This window comes from Chelonia mydas, chromosome 1 (assembly GCF_015237465.2).
Source record: "Chelonia mydas isolate rCheMyd1 chromosome 1, rCheMyd1.pri.v2, whole genome shotgun sequence".
Taxonomy (NCBI): Eukaryota; Metazoa; Chordata; order Testudines; family Cheloniidae; genus Chelonia; species Chelonia mydas.
Genome location: NC_057849.1, coordinates 236,434,211 through 236,454,075, shown reverse-complemented (window position 1 = coordinate 236,454,075; position 19,865 = coordinate 236,434,211). Strand labels below are relative to the sequence as shown.

The following is a 19,865-nucleotide window of genomic DNA, read 5'->3' as shown; positions in this document are numbered from 1 at the left end:
AGAGCTCTTTAAGATCTGTATGTGAAAAGTGCAATATAAGAGCTAGTTATTATTAATTTAGCCCTCTCTTTCTGGTCATGAATTGTTCCTTAACAGATCACAATTTGTGTACAAATGTATTCGTTATTTGAAAGTGTGTTCTGTGCTTTATTTGGACACACAGTTCAGCCTAGCAGTTTCTTATGAATTGTTTGATGTGAGTATTGCTTTGAATATTTGATATTAGCTACTTGAGCTAATGTGTGATCTGTGGCTTAAGCTTATGTTGTTGTTTTTTTCTGGAGACTATTTAATTTTAGGATTTGTCCACATGGTGCTCTAGCGCAAAGTGGAGGGGTGTCAGTGCACAACATTCTAGCATGGACTAAAATTAACCAGCCTGTGTAGCTCCTGCTAGTGCACCCTAAAAGTTGCGTAGTGTTCATAAATCTAGTCCCATTTCAACACCCTCCTTCAGCCCCCCATTCCCCAAAAAGCTTGGCAGTTACCATAAGAAATATGGCTGCCCATGACATTTAAAATGGTGTAGGATGGCAAATATGGCATGTACTTGGAAAGAGCAGCACAACACAACAGGTATGAGTACCCATGAATTTTGTAGGTACAGTAGATGTGACAAAATAGTATTTTAATATTCATTGAGCTTCACTTTTAGACAAATCAGTATTGGTTAGAATGAGGCCAGAGGAGAAGCTTGGGATCTGTGATTACACATAAACTAGTTTTAAAAAATCAAGCCAGTTTTGAGGCATGTGAAGGAAAGCTTCTCAAATAAGAACACGAAAAAATTGCCATGATATCCTCTCAGTATCTCTGGAATAAAAGTTGTGTAGTGTTCTAGAATTGGAGGTTTTCTCTTCAGCAGAGAGAGAGGCAAATAGCCATGTATATGTGGGGAGGACTGACAGACAAATGACTTGTCTTCCTTGTGACTTTTGGAAGAGGACGTTATGGGACACACAGAAGGATAAGGATATACAGTTGCTCACTTCTTACTTGTCAGGAAAGATCAGTTCCATATTTCAACTTCCCTGAAATGCTGGGCTGTCACAGGGTCATCTGTCATTGTGGACTGTGGATTGGGCTCTAAAGTCAATGGAAGGCTTTCAACTTATTTCAGTGGGGGAATGGGTCAGAATCAAACAGAATAGCCTAAACAAATTTCTGAAATGGAGAGAGCTGCAGGGAACCTTTGCACAAGCTGTGCTTGATAAGCAGGCTGGCTTAATATTCAGATATATACTCTTTCTCAGAGTTATGGTATTATGTACCCATTCTGGTGCAAATCCAGAAATGAATGTAGTTAAACTGGATTCACACCAGAGTGGTTCTAGTGTAAATCCAGAAATATATTTTCTTTGAAATAATGGCACCGGAACTTGGCCCAGTCTCCACATTTGTATCTGTACTTGCTCCTTCACAGCCTTGAGGACAGTCCTGATCATAACAAATCCTAACATAAGCAGCAGATGAAACCAGGTCCTGTAATAAAACAGACCCTCTTCTGATGGAATAATATTAAGTGCTGCAAATAAATCAAAGCTGAAAATATAATACAGGCTGCTGGAAAAGAAAACATCTGACCATAAAATCAATATGAAAGAGAGGGGAGGCTGTAAGCAGAAGCCAAACCCAGGGCTTCCACTGATGAAAACCACACTGTCAAACCAAGTCAAAGCAATAAGGATTTGCCAAGGACAGAGGAAGGCGCCACTAGGACCCAGAGTGTAGAAAATTGTGTCTGCTGCTGGTGCATATGGATTCTCTCTGCTCTAGATGCACAGAGATGGTGGAGTGCTGTGCTGGAGGAAGGAGGGCGCAAGAGACATAACAGGCAGGCAGGACAAAAGGGCTGGCACACAAGAATCCCAAATTCCTTCCAGATTTTCCCCATTTTCTTTAGATAGTCAAGAGGTTAAAAAATGACTTCTGAGCCACCTACAAAAAATTCTGTGCAAAATATGCTCTGTATTGATTAACTTTTCCAGTTTGAAATAGTATGATGCATTGTACAGCAACAGGGGAAGTTTGAGAAATTACCAGCAGCCTGGTAATGTTTTGAGTGGCCCTGCCATAAAAACCTACATCAGCCTATTTATGCGACTGCTTCTCTCCCGATGACATGCTGCCAAAGTTGTGTACAAGAAAGGGGCTGGGGCTGGAGCCAGTCTTTTGGTATAAAAGACAGTCATCCTTCATCAGGGCTCATGAGACTTGGAAACTCACATCTTCATTAGTTCTCAACAGTCCAGATTTGTTAGTCTTCAGGATCCATCTTTTCTCCCTCACCTGTAAGGAGATGGGCAATGGGTAGAGCTTGGCAGTGGTGGTCTGAGTCTCTGGTGGGAATTGTATGGGGAGCGGGGACACTCTGTACCTCAGAATAGCACCCTGGAACTCCCATATTCACCACTGTCCTATAATTATGATCTGTTTTGTACAAACTATGCCTTGTGAGGTGTCATTTTAAAAGTCTTGATCTGTTGAACATTAATATCCTGGTGGATTGTATGTGTTATCGTTACATGTGAAGTTCTGAAGTATTGCTATATGTGTTACTGAAATATGTTGTGAGGTTGGAAGCCAACTTTCCAGTTGCAACAAAGGACCAGCCAGACACGTGCTGATGGCTCATTAAAGGGACTCCACTCTCCCAACAACCATCCCAGAGACCTTTCAAAGAGATCATGTATGCAATAAGACTTCTTGACCAATGCGGGCTGCCTGATCCCCATGTCACAGCAAAGATCTTTCCAGAAAGCTGGAAGAAAATATAAAAGAGGCCAAGTGACATCATCACTTGGCCTCACCTCCTGCTCCCCCTCTCCCCCAACTCAACACTCGGAAGAAAGTCTAGAGGACAAAGACTTGGGACTGGGGAAGGGTGGTCTCCAGCTGGAAGGTGGGTCCCAGCCTATCTATTGGAGAACTGAAACCTGCTTGTACCATTTGTCAAGGCGAGGCACTGCTTGATTCAAATCCTGCTTAGTTTGTAGATCTTAGGCTGCAGATTTTAGTTTATTTCTAAAGTAATCAACCTTGATCTCTGTTTGCTTCTTATAATCACTTAGTCTATATTTCTATAGTTAATACATCTGTTTTCTATTTTACCCAAAACAGTGCGTTTTGGTTGAAGTGCTTGGGAAATCTCAGCTCAGTTTACAAAGGCTAGTGTGTGTCCATTCCACACTGTGGGAGTGGTAAACTACTTAATGAACTTGAACTGCACAAGGGAGCCCTTAGCCGTGTAAGATGGTACAGTCCTGGGGTATAAGACTGGAGCTGGGGGCAACTGGCTGGAGCCTATGGTTCATGAATGACTGGGAGATGACTCATGTAATTCAGTTGGGTGTGCTCCTGCCTGTGGATGTCTGTGTATGTTCAGTGCCTGTCAGAGGTTTGTAGCTTGACATCAGCATTCCGGTGTGAGGGCCAGCCCAGGTTGGTGGGATAGAAGACTCAGCGGCAGGGCTGGCCTTACCATGAGGAGAACTGAGGCAGCCGCCTCAGGTGCCAGACCATGGGGGGATGCCACTAGGACCCAGAAGTGTAGAAAATTGTGTCTGCTACTAGTGCATACGGATTATCTCTGCTCTAGATGCACAGAGATGGTGGAGTGCTGTGCTGGAGGAAGGAGGGCACAAGAGACATAACAGGCAGGCAGGAGAAAAGGTGAGAGGGAATAAGAGAAAGCAGCAGGAGCTCCAAGGAGAGAGAGGAGGAGGAGCCTCTTATGTACCTCTCTAGCACCCCCAGGAGCCTGGACTGATTAATACCAGCTTCTCAGGGAGCTTCCTGTTTCCTGCTGCTTCCCGGAACCCACTTGAGGAGAACAGGCAGTCAACTGAAGTAGTAGGAACCAGTTAGGCCCTTAAGACGCTGATATCTTCCCTCACTCAGGCCCTGCTACCAGCCTGCTTATTTGTCCCCTTCAGCTGAGTGTTGAGAGCCACTATAGCTGGCACAGAACAGCAGTCATGAGTGAAAGAAGAAAATGCCCCTCTGGGGCAGCATTCAGAAAAAGAAAGAAAGCAAAGGAAGCTTTTCTATACAAGCAGGAAGGAGCTCTCTTGAGATACATGGACACAAATGTTCATGGTGAGCCTTCCAGCCCCAGTGAGGATGCGAGCAGTGAGGAGATGCCTGATCTTCCAGTTAGTTAGAGTGCCCGTGACCTGGCAGCTACTGCAGCGTCCACATCTCCATCTCAAATGGATGTAACCATGTACATTCCTGAAGAAAAGTTTAGATGAGAGAAGAGTGTGGTGGAGGAGCAAGAAACAGCTGCTGCTGAGTTTAGTTCCTTAAGTCTAGATGATCCAGGACTGTGGACCCACTTGAGCAGTAGCCTGAGGGACTTCCTTGTACTGCATGGGCCACAGCAAGTGAAAAACTTCACGTTCCCCAAAGACAATGAAAACAGAAGTTCCCATCCAAAACATTACTGGTGTGAAATCCCCAATGGTGACAAAGTGGAGAGGCCATGGCTTATGTCCTCAAAACCCCAGAATGCTGCATACCTTTTTTGTTGCAAACTCTTCCAGTCTAATGTTCCAGCCGCATTGGGTTCTACAGGAACAAAGGACTAGAAAAATCTGGCTAGAAATCTGTCATGGCATGAGAAGGCAGCAAATCACCAGAGAGCATTCCATGGGTGGAAAGAGCTTGAGATGAGACTAAGGTGAAAAGCCACCATAGATGATCAGCCTCAAGAGAAGATTGCATCAGAGTTTCTTTATTGGAAAAATGTTCTTTAAAGGCTCATTGCCATTGTGAGAATGCTTGCTACCCAAAACCTAGCACTGCGTGGCACTTCAGATCAGCTGTAATGTGCCAAACAATGGAAACTTCCTTAAAATTGTGGAGCTGATGGCTGAGTTTGATGCTGTACTGCAGAAGCATCTAAGAAGAGTCACCACCCAAGAAATGTACACCCACCACTACCTTGGAAAAACAATTCAAAATGAGATCATACAGTTACTGGCAACAAAAGTCAAACAGAAGATTGTGGCAGATCTGAAGTCAGCAAGCTATTACTCTGTTATTCTGGACTGCACACCTGACATCAGCCATGCGGAACAAATGACTTGAACGGTGTGTTTTGTAACAACCTAGTGAAAATGTCCCTGCAGTGGTGACTGTCAGAGAGCATTTTGTAGAATTTATTGACATTGATGATACTGCAGGAGCTGGTATGACAAATGTGCTTCTTAAAAAGCTGGAAGATATGGGAATTGCGATAGCTGACATGAGAGGTCAGGGCTATAATGGTGCCAACATGAGAGGAAAGAACAGAGGAGTGCAGACACGGATCCGAGAGTTAAACTCTCTAGCTTTTTTTGTCCCATGCAGTTCTCATTCATTGAACTTGGTGGTCAGTGATACAGCATCAGCTTCTAGTGAGGCTGCTGAATTTTTTAATGTCATTCAAAGCATCTATATATTTGTCTCTGCATCAACTCATCGATGGCAAATTTTGAAGCAACATCTGGGAACATCCTCTCTGACACTGAAACCACTGAGTGCCACATGATGGGAAGGTCGAGTGGAGGTGATAAAGCCTATCAAACACCAAATTGGGATGATAGAGGATGCCACAGTTGCCACTATAGAGGATAATGCTATGACAGGAACTGTTCGTGGGAGAACCATGTCAGAGGGAAATGGAATCACCAGAAACATACATAACTTCAAATTTTTGTGTGGCTTAGTGTTGTGGCATGACATACTGTTTGAAATAAATGTTGTAAGCAAGAGACTCCAAGGTGTTGACCTTAATAGATCTGGAGCAATGGAACAACTGGACAAAGCAAAGTCATACCTACAGTCTTGCCGGTCAGATGAGGGATTTCAAAACGTTTTGAAGAGGAACGTTTACACTGGCAGAGGAACTTCACACTAAAGCAATTTTCCCACCCATTCAAGAATACAAGAGTCATCAAAGAAGACGACATTTTGATTACGAGGCACGGGATAATCCCATAAGAGAGCCCAAACAACAATTCAAAGCTGAATTCTTTAACCAGGTGCTAGATTGTGCAATACAGTCAGTTGAGGAACATTCCATGCAGCTCAAGGAACACAGCAGTATATTTGGGATGTTGTATGATATTCCAAAACTCCTCACTATACCTGAAGAAGGCCTACACCAGCAATGCAGGGCACTAGAGACAGTGTTGACACATGATGACATGCGCGATATTGATGCGAGTGATTTAGGTGATGAACTGAAAGCCCTTTCAAGATACATTTCAGCAGGATCAACTCCAAAGGCTGTTCTGGAATATACGTGCACAAATAAGATGACCACCCTCTTTCCAAATGCTTTTGTTGCTCTGCGCATACTTCTACCACTTCCTGTAATAGTTGCCAGTGGAGAACGCAGCTTCTCCAAGCTGAAGTTAATAAAAAACACATCTATGCTCCACAATGATACAGGAGAAGCTGGTCGGCCTTGCAACCATCTCAACAGAGCATGAGCTGGCCCAGGCTGTGGACCTTCAGCAGGAAGCAGTTCAAATCTTTGCAACCAAGAAGTCATGGAAAGCACCACTTTGATTATTCAAACTGATAAAAATGCCAGTGTTTACTATGCAGACAAGAAAAGTTACATTTGCTGTTCAGGCGTTTGGAAGTGAAGTGTTCCTTAAAATTTTTGAACAAGGCATTTTAAGTTGTTAGTTCTCCTTTATTGGGGTAGGTAGCAGAGCAGTACCATGAGAGGAGCAGAACAGGAAGAAGGCAGAATTGAGACCTTTCAAAGTTTTGGTCCAAGTGAGGGGGCATGGGGGCATCATTTAAGCTTCCCGTCTCAGGTGCCAAAATGTTGTGGGCCGGCCCTGTTCAGCTGTCCCACAGTCCAGGTTGCGCCCCAGGGACCCTGTCACAGGAGTTTAATCAATTGTCTTATTATTTGATATGAACTTGGGGTCATTTATGGGTCTGTTTATTGGATGTGCAGTTTTAAGACTGGGAAACTTTGCCAGCGTGTGGAATAGCTGCTTTTTTATTCTAGAGTAGTAAAAATTAATGTAAATACATTTTCATTAGCTTTGCCCTTCCACTGAAATTATAAGGAAAGAGCCATCAGAAGCCATATTTTGGAGCTCAGCAGGATGCACTTTGCTCCCTTGAGTCGTCCTGCTTTACTGGAACACAGGAGTGGAAGCATTTCAAATCCAATGTATACAGCCTTTCTGTGATGTGACTACCAAACTCACATGATTGGTTTGGTTTAAGATGCCAGAAATGCCCAGTCCTCCACAGTCAGTCATAAATCTGGGGACAGCAAAATATCATTTTATATTCCAGGTATCTAAATATATCATTGGAATCCGAGCCCCTGTGAGGCTTAACCTTCTACCTGCTTCAAACTAAATACTAATGCAGGCACAAACCGAACTATTTAGATGAATTGTGGTTGGGAAGTTTCTCTGACCTAACAATCAAACACCAGGTAACGTTCTTTGTTTGGTTCCTCCACAGTTTATGGAATCAAGGAAGATGTTTTTTCAGAGAGGTTCCAGTCATGCTACGAAACTGCAGCCACCTTTTTAATTTCTGTCAGGAGCCACACACACCAGAGGATAACTAGGGCAGAGGGATTGCATGGCCTTGGTAAGCAGGGTGAATAATACATTAGCATTTTGAACTCTCGCTTCACCAATTATGTTGAGTTTGAGAGCTGACTCGGGAGGCAATATTGAGCACAGTACCATGGAAACCCCGTCTTCCCAAATCAAAGTCTTTCCTTCTGGAGGAACTACTCTTTTTGATTCTTGCTGTGCTTGAGCCACTGGGGGTAATTTGATACTTGTTTGTCTAAATAAATCAGAAATGTAGCTCATGTTCATTAAGTCTCAGTGGGTGTCCTTGCCGTGCAGTGCCATAGCAGCACTGTCTCCTTTATATGCTACAGCACTTTTCCTGTAATTTTATTTTGTGTGTTGTATTCAGTCTTTGAACGTTCTCCCTCGTTAAAAAAACACAGGTGGCGGGTTACATTTATACAACTAATTGCTGGAGAGGTGGAGACAGATGATCTTTCTTTCTGGGAACAGAAGCTACTGAATTATTTTCATCAATAATGGTTTTTATTTACTGTGACTACAAGCAAAGAATATGGTAACAAAGAGAGGAATGTTTTATCCCCGGCTTTCCCAGCATGCGCGTTAATATTTACCTCACGCTTGTAGATTGACTCGGCAAATGAGAATCGAAAAGGAGCAAATCCATGATTATTTTTATTCAGCTTAGTTTCAAATGCAAAGTAAAAGGTTTCTCTCGTGAGCTTTCTTTCAAAGGACATTCCTAGTAGTGCGTAACTCTGACTTAAAACATTCAGTAATAACAGCATTTGCATTTAAACAGCATCTTCCATCGGAGGGGCCCAAAGCATTATTACTTACCTTGCAAAGATCGACTTGCATTACACCCATGTGAGGTGGGCAAGTATTATTAGCCCTATTTTATAAATGAGGGACCAAATGGCTTGCCCAAGCTCACTCAGCAAGTTAATAGCAAAGCCAGAAATAGGACCTACAGGGTCAGGTTCAGGCTGATGGTCTTTTGCTCTAATTACTAGACCATTCTTTATTATTTACATTGGTAGAAAGAGAGGGGGGTTGTAATGTTTTAGGACCTGACTCAGCAAAGCTCGTAAACAGGCTTAGCTTTAAGCACCTGCCTAAGTCTATACCTATTGCCTTTACCAATTATCATTATAATAGGGTTACTGTGAAGGTAAAGCTTGATGCTCAATGTGCACCTCTCAGTATCAAAAACTTTCGGTAATTTATGCATTAAACAACTGGAGAGTATGTTATAGGTCGTTTTGAAGGTCAGAAACACAGCAAATATTCAGCAATAAGATTAGAAAGAACTGATTGTCCAAATGGTCACTTGGATACTATGGTGAAGGGGGCCATATAAGTATCTAGATAGAAAGGTGAATGTATTTGCAACAGGAACCAGCAACTGAGTGCCTCTTTTTTTTATCTGCAGACAGGGTCAATCAGAGTTGCTGCACCCCTTGGCTTGAAGTGGTTTTAATCATATACAGGGTTTACAGTTTGATTCAATGGCTCTCAGCACCCCACTATACAAATAATTCCAGCATCTCTGGGGTCAATAAATCATCTATGATTTGGGGCCAAAAACAAAATGGAAGGATTCTAGAACTGGAGGATCCCATGCAGGCCAAGATTGAGAGGTACACAGAGAAGAGAATGCATCTGATGAAGTGAGCTGTAGCTCACGAAAGCTTATGCTCAAATAAATTGGTTAGTCTCTAAGGTGCCATAAGTACTCCTTTTCTTTTTACTAATAAAGACTAACATGGCTGCTACTCTGAAACAGAGAAGAGAAGAAATTTTAAGAAACTGTGTTGTTACTGACTTTGGCTTTAGGAAATAGAGAGCTGATCCCTTTCAGAAACTGACAAACTAGAATTGCTGGAGCTGGATGTGCATCAGCTGAGGAGTTTTTATTTGTGCAAGCCCTGGTGTACCCCGGTGTAAAGGGAAAACTTCACCCTGTGTTGTGCTGGGGGATCAAAGAGAATGGAAAAGTGCAGGGAACCTTTTCTTCCCTCCTATCCAACCCACTCAACATACTCTGAGAACGGCAAGATGGATGAGCACTAAGTCAAAGCCCACTGAAATTAAAGTCATTGAAGGCCACTGGATCACGCCCTAAGTGACAGGCCTGGCTTATGAAAGTGCAAACGTTCCATTGCTCCATGGTGGCAAGTTCTGTCAACTTAGTCATTTGTTCAGGCTCTTAACTCCCCTCCACATGTGCTTCAGCTGGCAGCACCAATTGGCAGCGTGGAACATGGGTGAAGGCTGTGCACATTATCATTTTAGAAACTCAGCTAAGGCCACTTCTCGCTTCCCCTCCATCAGGGTCTGCATTGGCAGGATGGCCCTGACCTCTACTGCATAGTGGGAAGTGCTCCATTTCCCTACCCTCACCCCATGCATGGCATGGAGAAGCAAGGGTAGAATTTTTGCCTGTCATCTGGAACTGTCATTGCCACTGGTCATCCTTGTTATGAGCTCATTTGCAATGCTTACAAGGGATAGAGGGCTGCATTCTTGGCTGGATATTGACTTTTAATTAACAAAATAAATGTGCATCTGACCAGAAGCTAAATCCTGAATCTGGTAGGAGTAGGTAGGGGTGATTGGTTGTTTATGTACTGGATTAAAGTGAGAAGAAACTGAGAGAAAGGGGAATGAATAGTCACCTCCAGAATACAGCTTTAGTCATTAAAATACAAGCAAGGTACATTGAGGAATCTATTTATGTCATCACAGACAGACTATAATCACCAGGTGAACAGCTCACAAAGCTTTATATTCACACATGCTGCTTAAAGCGCCTTTTCATACTGGATCCTACGTCAAAGGACAAAAGCATGGCTTGGCACTAACGAAATAAACTTGCTGAAGGAGTGTTAAATTAAGGCTGGTAAATCGCTGTTTGCTATAGACCCAGGCAGCTAAGCTAATCAGTTCAATGTGCATCGCAACTTTTCTCACCAGATTAGGGCAAAATTCTCTTCTCCAGTTGGCACTCTGTGTTCAGGGCACGTTCAGATATTGATGGAAGCTCTCGGTGTGGAGCAACTGTGGAAAATGCAGCAGAGATTAGCTGCTTGAGTCAGAGAGGGGAATTTTAAAGTTAAGAGGGTAAATTTGGTGCAAATTCAGTTGATTTCTGGGATGAATTTATTTAGCCCATTGTTACCTAAGGTAAATGCCATGCATGAGAGTATTTAGTCCATAGGCTTGGCCATACAGTAGGGCTATGTCTACACGAGTTATGTCAGCAAAACTTAAGTTGCTCAGGCATGTGAGTGTTCCACCCTCCTGAGCGACATAAGTTTTGCCAGCATAAGTGCTCATGTGTACAGTGCTATGTTGGCAGGAGAGCGTCTTCCGCTGACACAGCTACCGCCGCTTGTTGGGGGTGGATTAATTGCATCTACAGGAGAGCTCTCTCCCATCTGCATAGAGCAGCTACAGGAGAGATCCTAGGCCATGTCTACGCTTACAAGCTTCCAGTGGCACAGCTGTACTGGTACAGCTGTGCCGCCGTAAAAACGCTTGTCTAGTTGCATTGTGCTGACGGGAGAGCACTCTCCTGTTGTCCTAATAAAACCAGCTCAATGGCGGCGGTAGCGATGTTGGCGGGAGAAGCTCTCTTGCTGACCGCTTTGTGCACATGAGCGCTTATGTTGGCAATGCGAATTGTGCTCAGTGGGGTGTTTTTTCACACCGCGGAGTGACCTACGTTTTGCTGACATAAGTGCTAGTGTAGACATGGCCTTGCAGCATTGCCGCCGCATCGGTGCAGCATCGCTGCCGTAAGCTGTCTAGTTTAGACATAGCCTAAATAGGTTTCAGAGTAGCATATTGAATCTATTTCCCTGTGTTAAGTATCCTCACACCTTCTTGTCAACTGTCTAAATGGGCCATCTTGATTATCACTACAAAAGTTTTTTTTACCTGCTGATAATAGCTCATCTTAACTAATTAGCCTCTTACAGTTTTTGTATGGCAACTTCCAACTTATGTATGCATATATATATCTTCTTACTATATGTTCCATTCTATGCATCCGATGAAGTGAGCTGTAGCCCATGAAAGCTTATGCTCTAATAAATGTTAGTCTCTAAGGTGCCACAAGTATTCCTTTCTTATAGCCTAAATATTCTCATTTAGCATAGTCTAGAGACTTGATCTTGATTGGAGGTTGTGTATTCCTGAATTCTAAACGCACCAGTACTACTTATTCCCTCTGTGCTTTTGGGCAAATCCAATTACCACTGTGCTTCAGTTTTTCCATCTGTAAATTGGACTAATTGTACTAACCTATTGCACAATTTTCTTGAGAGGACTGATGTCTGAAAAACATTGTGTAATTGTTGTTAATGTCTAGTTGCTGCCTTGTTTTATGGGCGTATGGGAAGGAGCTAGACAGGATGGTGGTCTAGCACTCTGCTCTGCTGATTGCTAGCCAAAGTCCTGGTCAACATATCCAAGCAGTGATTCCCAGCCCCAAGAAAGATAGGCCAGGCAGCTGGAGGACATGGCCAGATCCTTCTCTATTCTGTGAATCTGCTAGAGAACAGTCAGTCACTGAGATAGAAGAAGCTGTGTCTTGTTTTTTTGTTCCCAGCTACTCTGAATTATTTGCAGATAGAATTATCAACTGTTTCTTGAAGGTGGAGATGGAAGGAGGTTGACATGTTACTGGGGAGACAGGCATAGGGGCTCTCTGGAGCTGAGAGTTGGTGAAGGAGACAGTAATGCTATTTATTAGTGTTTCCATCTCAACACTCTTCACTTATGGTAGGTGGAGGAGTCTCTATTATTCTACAGAGGGCCAGCGACGTTGAGTGATGTGCCAAAGGTTACACATTAAGCCAGTTGCAGAGCAGGGAATAGGACTGTGGAGTCTTGATTTGCCATCCTGTGCACTCGACAAGGCAGACAAATGGGGTAGGGAGGTGGCACACCATAGCAGCGCACTAGATGAGTGTCTTAGGGTGGGTTTCTGCTACCGTACTTTCTCTTGCATTGAAAATGCCAAGAGTGATGACTTTCTGTTGTTGTGGGTGTTTATTTTTTTAAAGCCAATTAAACCCGAATGCTGCTGCTAATGGGTCAGATCTTACAAGATAATGAGTGCTCTTAGCTCCAGCCAATGTCAATAGGAGTTAAGTGCACTTGGTACTAACACCTCACAGGATTGGGCCCAAACCATAGGCTTTGTGGCAGAATTTCAGTAATCCTCTCTTACAACTTTTATCCATACATATCTTTATTAATGCTTCATAAATCCTGAATGACTTGAGCCAAATCCGCACCCAGAAGCTTTGTTGCCTATCTGAACTGTAGCTGGGTCTGCAAAATTGGGCTGGAAATCTCAAGAGAACTGAACCTTTCATGAGATTCCTGGTATTTCCCTTTACTAGTCAGCTGGAAATATGAGAGCATCCTGCTGCTTGTCCTAGCCAAAGCCAGGAAAAGTAGAAGCATGTGAAAATGAGATGAGGTATAACTGACTCCACACAGCTGCAGACTCTGAAAAGTTAATGAAAAGAGCAATCTCTTTCCCCCAGCTGCTAAATTGTTGGTTAGCAACAGCTGGGATAAGAAGCTGAAACCCAGACAGAGCAGGGTGGCTACTGGATTGGATGATGGCTCCTGTGTGGGAGCTCTGTAGCACTGGGTGGGGGAAAAGCCGTTCAGAGAGACAAGTTTCCTGGCCAAAGGATCCAGGGAAGGTTACCACACAGAAGATGCCTCCCAGAGCCAGAGGTAGGAGGTAGCAGGAGACTTAGTCAAACATTCTTTGACTTCCCAACACAGAATCCCTAGGTTGGAACCCAGAGGAGATGGCAAGCCTGTGCCCCACAGGGAATGGGTAGAGACTGCTGGAGTCCCAGATTCAGGGTGGCAGTCCTAACAGAAGACAGTTGGACTTTATTTTTGTTTCTCTTTTAATTTCCTTTGTTTTCCCTCTGGTGAAGAAGGGAGAGGGAGATATCAGGGGCCCAGAACTAGCAGTTGGAAGCCCGTAACAGGGCTTAGGACACTGGGGTGAGACTCCTTCCTACAGTGAAAGGGGAGGAACTCAGATGACCCATTTGTAGGGCTGGAACTGCAAAGAGAGTATGAATCCTTCAGGCCATGCTTCTAAACTGACAAAAAGGAAAACTGAGGCAAGGCTACCATTACCACATGCCCAAGCATGTTAAAAAGGCAAGAGGCCTGATGATCGTGGTAATCAATTCTTTTACTAACCTCTAAATACTTTGTCTTGGGCATCGTTTGAAGGATGAGTAAAGGATTGCTCAAGTCTTAGTTTAGCTGTTCCGGTTCAGCCTTCCCTAGCACCATGCTAACGTCAAGCTGAATGCTGCAGGGATATGGACATCTCTTCTCAGCAACCTTGATAAATATCCGGGTATGTGCTTTTTCTGGCCGCAGATGGTTTCTCTTGCCAGTCATATTGTTCAGCTGTATTCTTGAGCATAGTGTAGATTATGAACAGACGCTTGAGAGAAGGGCAGTCTGCCTATACAAATGCCATTTGGTAGAAATCTGGGCAGGTTGTAAATGATCTAGAGAGTTCAAGTGACCCCACTGCACCTTGCCAGGGGCTAGTAATCCTCACCTTCTGGGGATAAGGTAGTACAGTCTCCAGGACAACATACCCTTCGGTCTATTTGCTGAGACTGCAAATTAGTGCTGAATGTGGCAATGAGTGAGGTTTTTGTATTTTTTTTTTGTGTGGTGCTTGACTAGGTGGGACCACTATGATCACCTAGTCCAGGGGTTCTCAAACTGGCGATTGGGACCCCTCAGGGGGTCGCAAGGTTATTACATGGGGGGTCGTGAGCTGTCAGCCTCCACCTCAGACCCCGCTTTGCCTCTAGCATTTATAATGGTGTTAAATATTTGAAAAGTGTTTTTAATTTATAAGGGGGGGGTCGCACTCAGAGGCTTGCTATGTGAAAGGGGTCACCAGTACAAAAGTTCGAGAACCACTGACTTACTCTGACCTCCTGCCACAGAACCTTGCCCTGCATTTCCTGCATCAAGCCCATAACTTCTGTTTGAGCTATCTTATAGAAAGATCTCCAGATATAACTATGTGGCTGTTTTGGGAAACAGTTGCAAAGCTGAAGATGGACAGTAACATACAGCGCATATGAAGGGAGGTATTAGCTGATTATGGGGATAGGGGGCATAGACTACATGGTCCTGCTTGTCTCTAAATATCTAGTAGGTTGTAAAGTATAGTTATAGGCAGAAAAATAACTCTTTAAAAACAAGCCCAAATCCTGCATTGTGGAAGTACATATTCATTGTCTCTTAATGGCTTCCCTTTCTAGCTTCCTCCATTTATAAGTAGACAATTTTTGCTAACTGCCAATAAGGCAAAGAAGATATAACAGAGTGCATGATATCGCATGTGAGTAAATTGCTGCACTACATAACTGTGGATCACATGAAGCAAATGAGAAAAGAATTATCAGCACAACAAGCTGGTTTCAAAGAGGAATGAGGCAGTCGTGATCAAATTGAGAATATCCATAATATCACTGAAAAATGCAGGGAGTATAATCCCCAGTTGATTATGTATTTCACTGACTACTCCGAAGCATTTGATATCATCTGATGTGACCCTCTTTGAATGATACTGGCAGACATTGGGATTCCAGAGTATCTCACTGAACTCAGCACAAGTCTCCGCTGTCAATAACAGACCATGTTGTGGACAGCAGTGGATGACAGCAAATGGCTTTTCCACTGGGCAGGCTTAGAAACAAAGATTCATTCTGTACCCAAGTCTCCAGCATGCACGCAGAATTTATTATCAGATAAGCCCTGGAAAATGTTGATAACATAGAAGGAGCTGAGATTTCCATTGGTGGACACCTTTCACTGACCTCAGATATGCTGGTGATATGACGTGCTTCACTGCAACCACTAGTTCAATGCAAAAATTGTTGGAGTCTATAAAACCAGTTAGTGAGGAACATGGACTGTCCCTGAACATGGCAAAAACAAAATATGTGTACATAGACATAGATGAAGAGGATGCAAGTGGGCATCACGATTAACGGTCAAGCTGTAGAGGGAGCAAATGAATTTATTTACCTGGATCATACATATTCAACTAAAGTTGCTGCTCCAAAGAAATCAGATAATGATTAGGGATGACTCACTCAGTCATGGTCTCCCTATGAAAGTGAGGAAAAACTGTGACATCTCAAAATGTATGAAAGTTTGACTGGTGGAAAAAGCTTAACTTTTTTCCATAGCAACATATGGATGTGAATTCTGGGAAACTAATCCTGCTGAGAGGAGGAAAATTGAAGACTTTGAGATGTGGTGTTGGCAAAGACTCTTGAGTATCTCCTGGATGGAAAAGAAGATGAACGCTTATGTTAGAAATATTACTGGAGAGAAGTGGACTCTGTTGTTGGAGATCAACAGATGCAAACTTCTGTACTTTGGTCACATCAGGCACAGAGACTGAAACAACCTCAAAAGTTATCATGGAAGGAATGGTTGTGGGTCATTATAGCATGGGAAGACCAGCAAGGAGATGGATAGATTGTATGCACTAGACCGCTGATAGGTCAGCTGCTGAGTGTTCAAAGCTAGCAATAGATAGAGGAGGTCTAAAAAATTTTTTTTGCTATATCATGAATACTCAGACATGCATAAATGGACTTTATAATTACAGTACAATGATGCAAACTCCCTCACCCCCAATCACTTCCTCATCACTGAGCCAATGAAATATAGCTGCTTCTGGGGTGAAGAGCAACAGCAACATCATCAGCTGTATAGGGGCAAATCACAAACAATATTGCCAACCCAAGGCGCACAAAAATCATGAGCCAGGCTCCCAAAAAGTATGAGATTCACTTTTACGATCATGATTGTGAAAGCCACAAATGCGGGTGGAGTGGGGGAAGAGGAGTGTTTATTTGCCTTCTAGGTTCTGATCCTTTGGGTGATCCGCTTGGGACATGGTTTTCAAGTGTCTCTACACAACCATGAGTGCCTGGTCCCTTTTGGCCTCAGAACCTATGAAACTTTAATTTAAAAAAAAACAAACAGATTCTCATGCAATCTTCTGTGACTTGAAGGAAAACACCAATATCACAAGAGCTGGCAACACTAGGAAATGAGGAAGAATACTGATTCCAGCTTCTTGTGTATTGAGGAACCACTAATCACCCACTTGGATTTTCTTAACAAGCTTTGATCTTTTTATCTGTAATTTAAATATAGAGGAAGTCGAGGACTGAGGCCAACACAGAACACCAGCACTTTGGCATTTTTAAATTGATATATTTACACTCGTCCAATCTCCAGCTCAGAGACTCCACTTTCAAGCCAGCAACTTGCTTGGCAGTTCTCCAGCAGATACATCCAGTTGTTGTCAGCCTTAGACTCAGGTAATTGTTGAGCCCCACCACAATTACAGCAGTTCTTTCAGTGCCCAAATGATTCTCACTCATAGGAACACAGCACCAGCATGAAATGCAACACATAACTTTATAAGAATACATTAAGGGCCTGATCCTGTCCCAGTAAGTCAATGGGACCTTTGCCATCAACTTTAATTTGAGCTTGATTGAAACTTAACTCTTAAATGCTGGATTAAAATATTGTACAAAACAATCTTATGGAAACTAGAGGCAGGGGGGAAGAGAATGAACATATCCATATTGAAATTTGGCCAGAACACCACCATTATCATCCTTCTCTTGCAAATATTTCAGAAATTCTTAAGTGGCAAGCGAGCAGAAAGAATGATGGCTTTCTATGAGGCAGCCAAAAGCGAGAGTATGAAGAGCAGAGACCATGAAATGGATTATGCACAGCATTAGTTGTTTGGTATAGCTGAGCAAATTATACAAAAAGACATGGCTTTCATTGTTGTGGGCGGGAAATGTAATGAATTTGCTGTTTATACAAAGTCATGGGTCATAAGGTTTTTGTTTTGTTTTTTGCTATGAAACTTTTCATGCCTTCTAATAACATTAACTCTCAATTTACAAAGAGTCCTGTGGCACCTTATAGACAAACAGATGTATTGGAGCATGAGCTTTTGTGGGACAGGACTCTTTGCCGCTTTTACAGATCCAGACTAACACGGCTACCCCTCTGATGCTCTCAATTTACAGTAATTCTGAAAATATTTACAACTATCATTGACTCTATGACCTTGGGCAAGCCATCTAACCTCTCACTTTCCCTCCTTGTATAATGAGGATGATGATCCCTGCCAGCGAGATGTTTGTAAAGCACTTTGAGAGCATGGATTAATAGGGGGTGGGGATAAGTGCTACATAAATGTTCATATGTGAGATTCATATACAAAAGTAATGTTCTGCATTGTGTTGAGAATGCCAGCTGTCTGACATTCGTTGTAATGTCTTTCTAAAAGTACCTGGATCTGGATTTAGGCAGGATTAGATGATCTATAGAGATTGTAACACACTCCATCAAATTTCATCCAGTAGCTCCTGTATCAAGCCCAACAACTTGTGGTTAAGCTACAGCATACATTTTAGAAACACACCCCAGTAATTTACCGTCTCCAAGCGATGGAAAATCAACCACATCCCTTGCTAGTCTGTTCCAATGGCTAATCAACTGCACTGTTAAACCTTTGCTCCTTATTTCCTGTTTGGATTTTTCGGGCTTCAGCTTCCAATTATTGGACCTGTTCTTTCCTTGTGTGTTAGATTAATCTAAAGGATTTAATACTGGATTTATTCTACCTGTCTAGATATCTATGGATTTATTTCAAAAATGACATCATTGGTAGATTGATAGCAACAGACATCCATTTTGGGTAGCATGTATTTTCAGGCTGTTTCATTTCTATAACAGAGAAATTGACAAGTGTGAGGGAGAATCTGTGTAAGAAAATAAACTTTTCTCTTCTGTTCTTGTGGGTTTTTTTTTTAAGTGGGTGGAGAGCAAGCCAGTTTAAGAGATGATATTCTTGGTCTCCAGGGTTTAGGCTGAGGGCATGGCAGCAGCTACAGTAAACCAAGCACCACTCCAATACCAGGGGAAAAATCCCACAGAACAAAACATATGTTTTAGAACTTAATTACTATTATTATAAGCTATTGACATATTTAGTACACTGAATCTAAAATTAAATTTGACTGGATTATTAAGTTAAAACTACAGCATAGAGAAATAAAACATCCTCTAATTACCATAGTGATATTATAGTCAAACCATAGGCTTTCACATGGTGTTGTGGTAAAACACAACTTCATTTTTAGATTAGCATATGAGCAACTATTATAGACTAATGATAGTTGTTGTTGATGTAGTTCAACAACAGTCACTTGGGTTTTATGTGAACGAGCTGAGTTTTGGATTGTTTTGTTCACATTGCATACAGTGCTGTCAGCAACCATACCATTTTAGAAAATGTTCCCTCAGACACCTCATAAGGGCCAGCAATAATCTTTGTATCATAAATTGAAGTATGTTTTCTTCTGTAAAGGCCTGATCTGAAGTCCATGGAAAGATTCCTATTGCCTTCAATGGACTTTGGAGCAGGTTCTGGCCCCAATTCAGCAAGGTACTTAAGCGTGTGCCTAACTTCAAGCACATCTTATGTAATCCCACTGAAGTCAAAGTGTTCAAAGAAATAATTTCAATGCCAGTGCAGAATCATAAGACTCTACTGTATTATAAGGCGAAAAACATGGGGAATCCTGTGCAGTACAATTCTGCAAAGTCACTGGGCAGATGTACAACTGTATTTAAAAATAAATAAATTTCTGCTCCTACATAGTACCTGCTGTTCTCAAAGGATAAACGTAACAATATCTTTACAAATAATTCTGAGGAATGACTCATGCTCTCTTTCCCCACCCCCTCTCCTTTCATTATTTTGCTCTTTGAATTCCCGTTTTCCCCTCACAAACTCCTTTCAGAGAGCATGCATAAAGTATAGATAATTAGAATTGCTGCTTTGTAGCATGTTCCTTGAAAATGTCCTTGGAATTAAGACAACAGTAGGCGAATTGTATCAAGTAGTGTTTACAACAGGCAGTAGATGTTCCACCGACCTTCAAAATATAGCTTTAACATGCAGGTAAAACAAATTGTGAAATCTTCTAGGCTTGGGCAATGAAGTGTTAGCCGTATGAAAAAATACTCATGTTTTTATATACTGTTGACCATTGACCCCTGGCCTGATCTTGGGGGATCTGTAGTTTTGGGTAAAATAATAATGAAAGTTATTGAAACAGTAACATCCAGTAGAAGAACCAAAACATATGTATTAAAAAT

General features: G+C 42.4%; 1 long non-coding RNA gene across 3 annotated transcripts in view; it reads left to right on the top strand.

Moving 5' to 3' along the window:
• LOC122464441 overlaps positions 1 to 19,865 on the top strand; it is a 136,128-nt gene that overhangs the window by 37,809 nt on the left and 78,454 nt on the right. The window contains exon 5 of one of the 3 annotated variants that reach the window (XR_006288468.1): positions 7,486 to 7,689. The exons of the other annotated variants lie outside the window; for them this stretch is intronic. This is a non-coding gene — a long non-coding RNA (uncharacterized LOC122464441). Of the gene's footprint in view, positions 1 to 7,485; positions 7,690 to 19,865 lie in introns of those variants that run through there. 3 annotated transcript variants of the gene reach the window in all.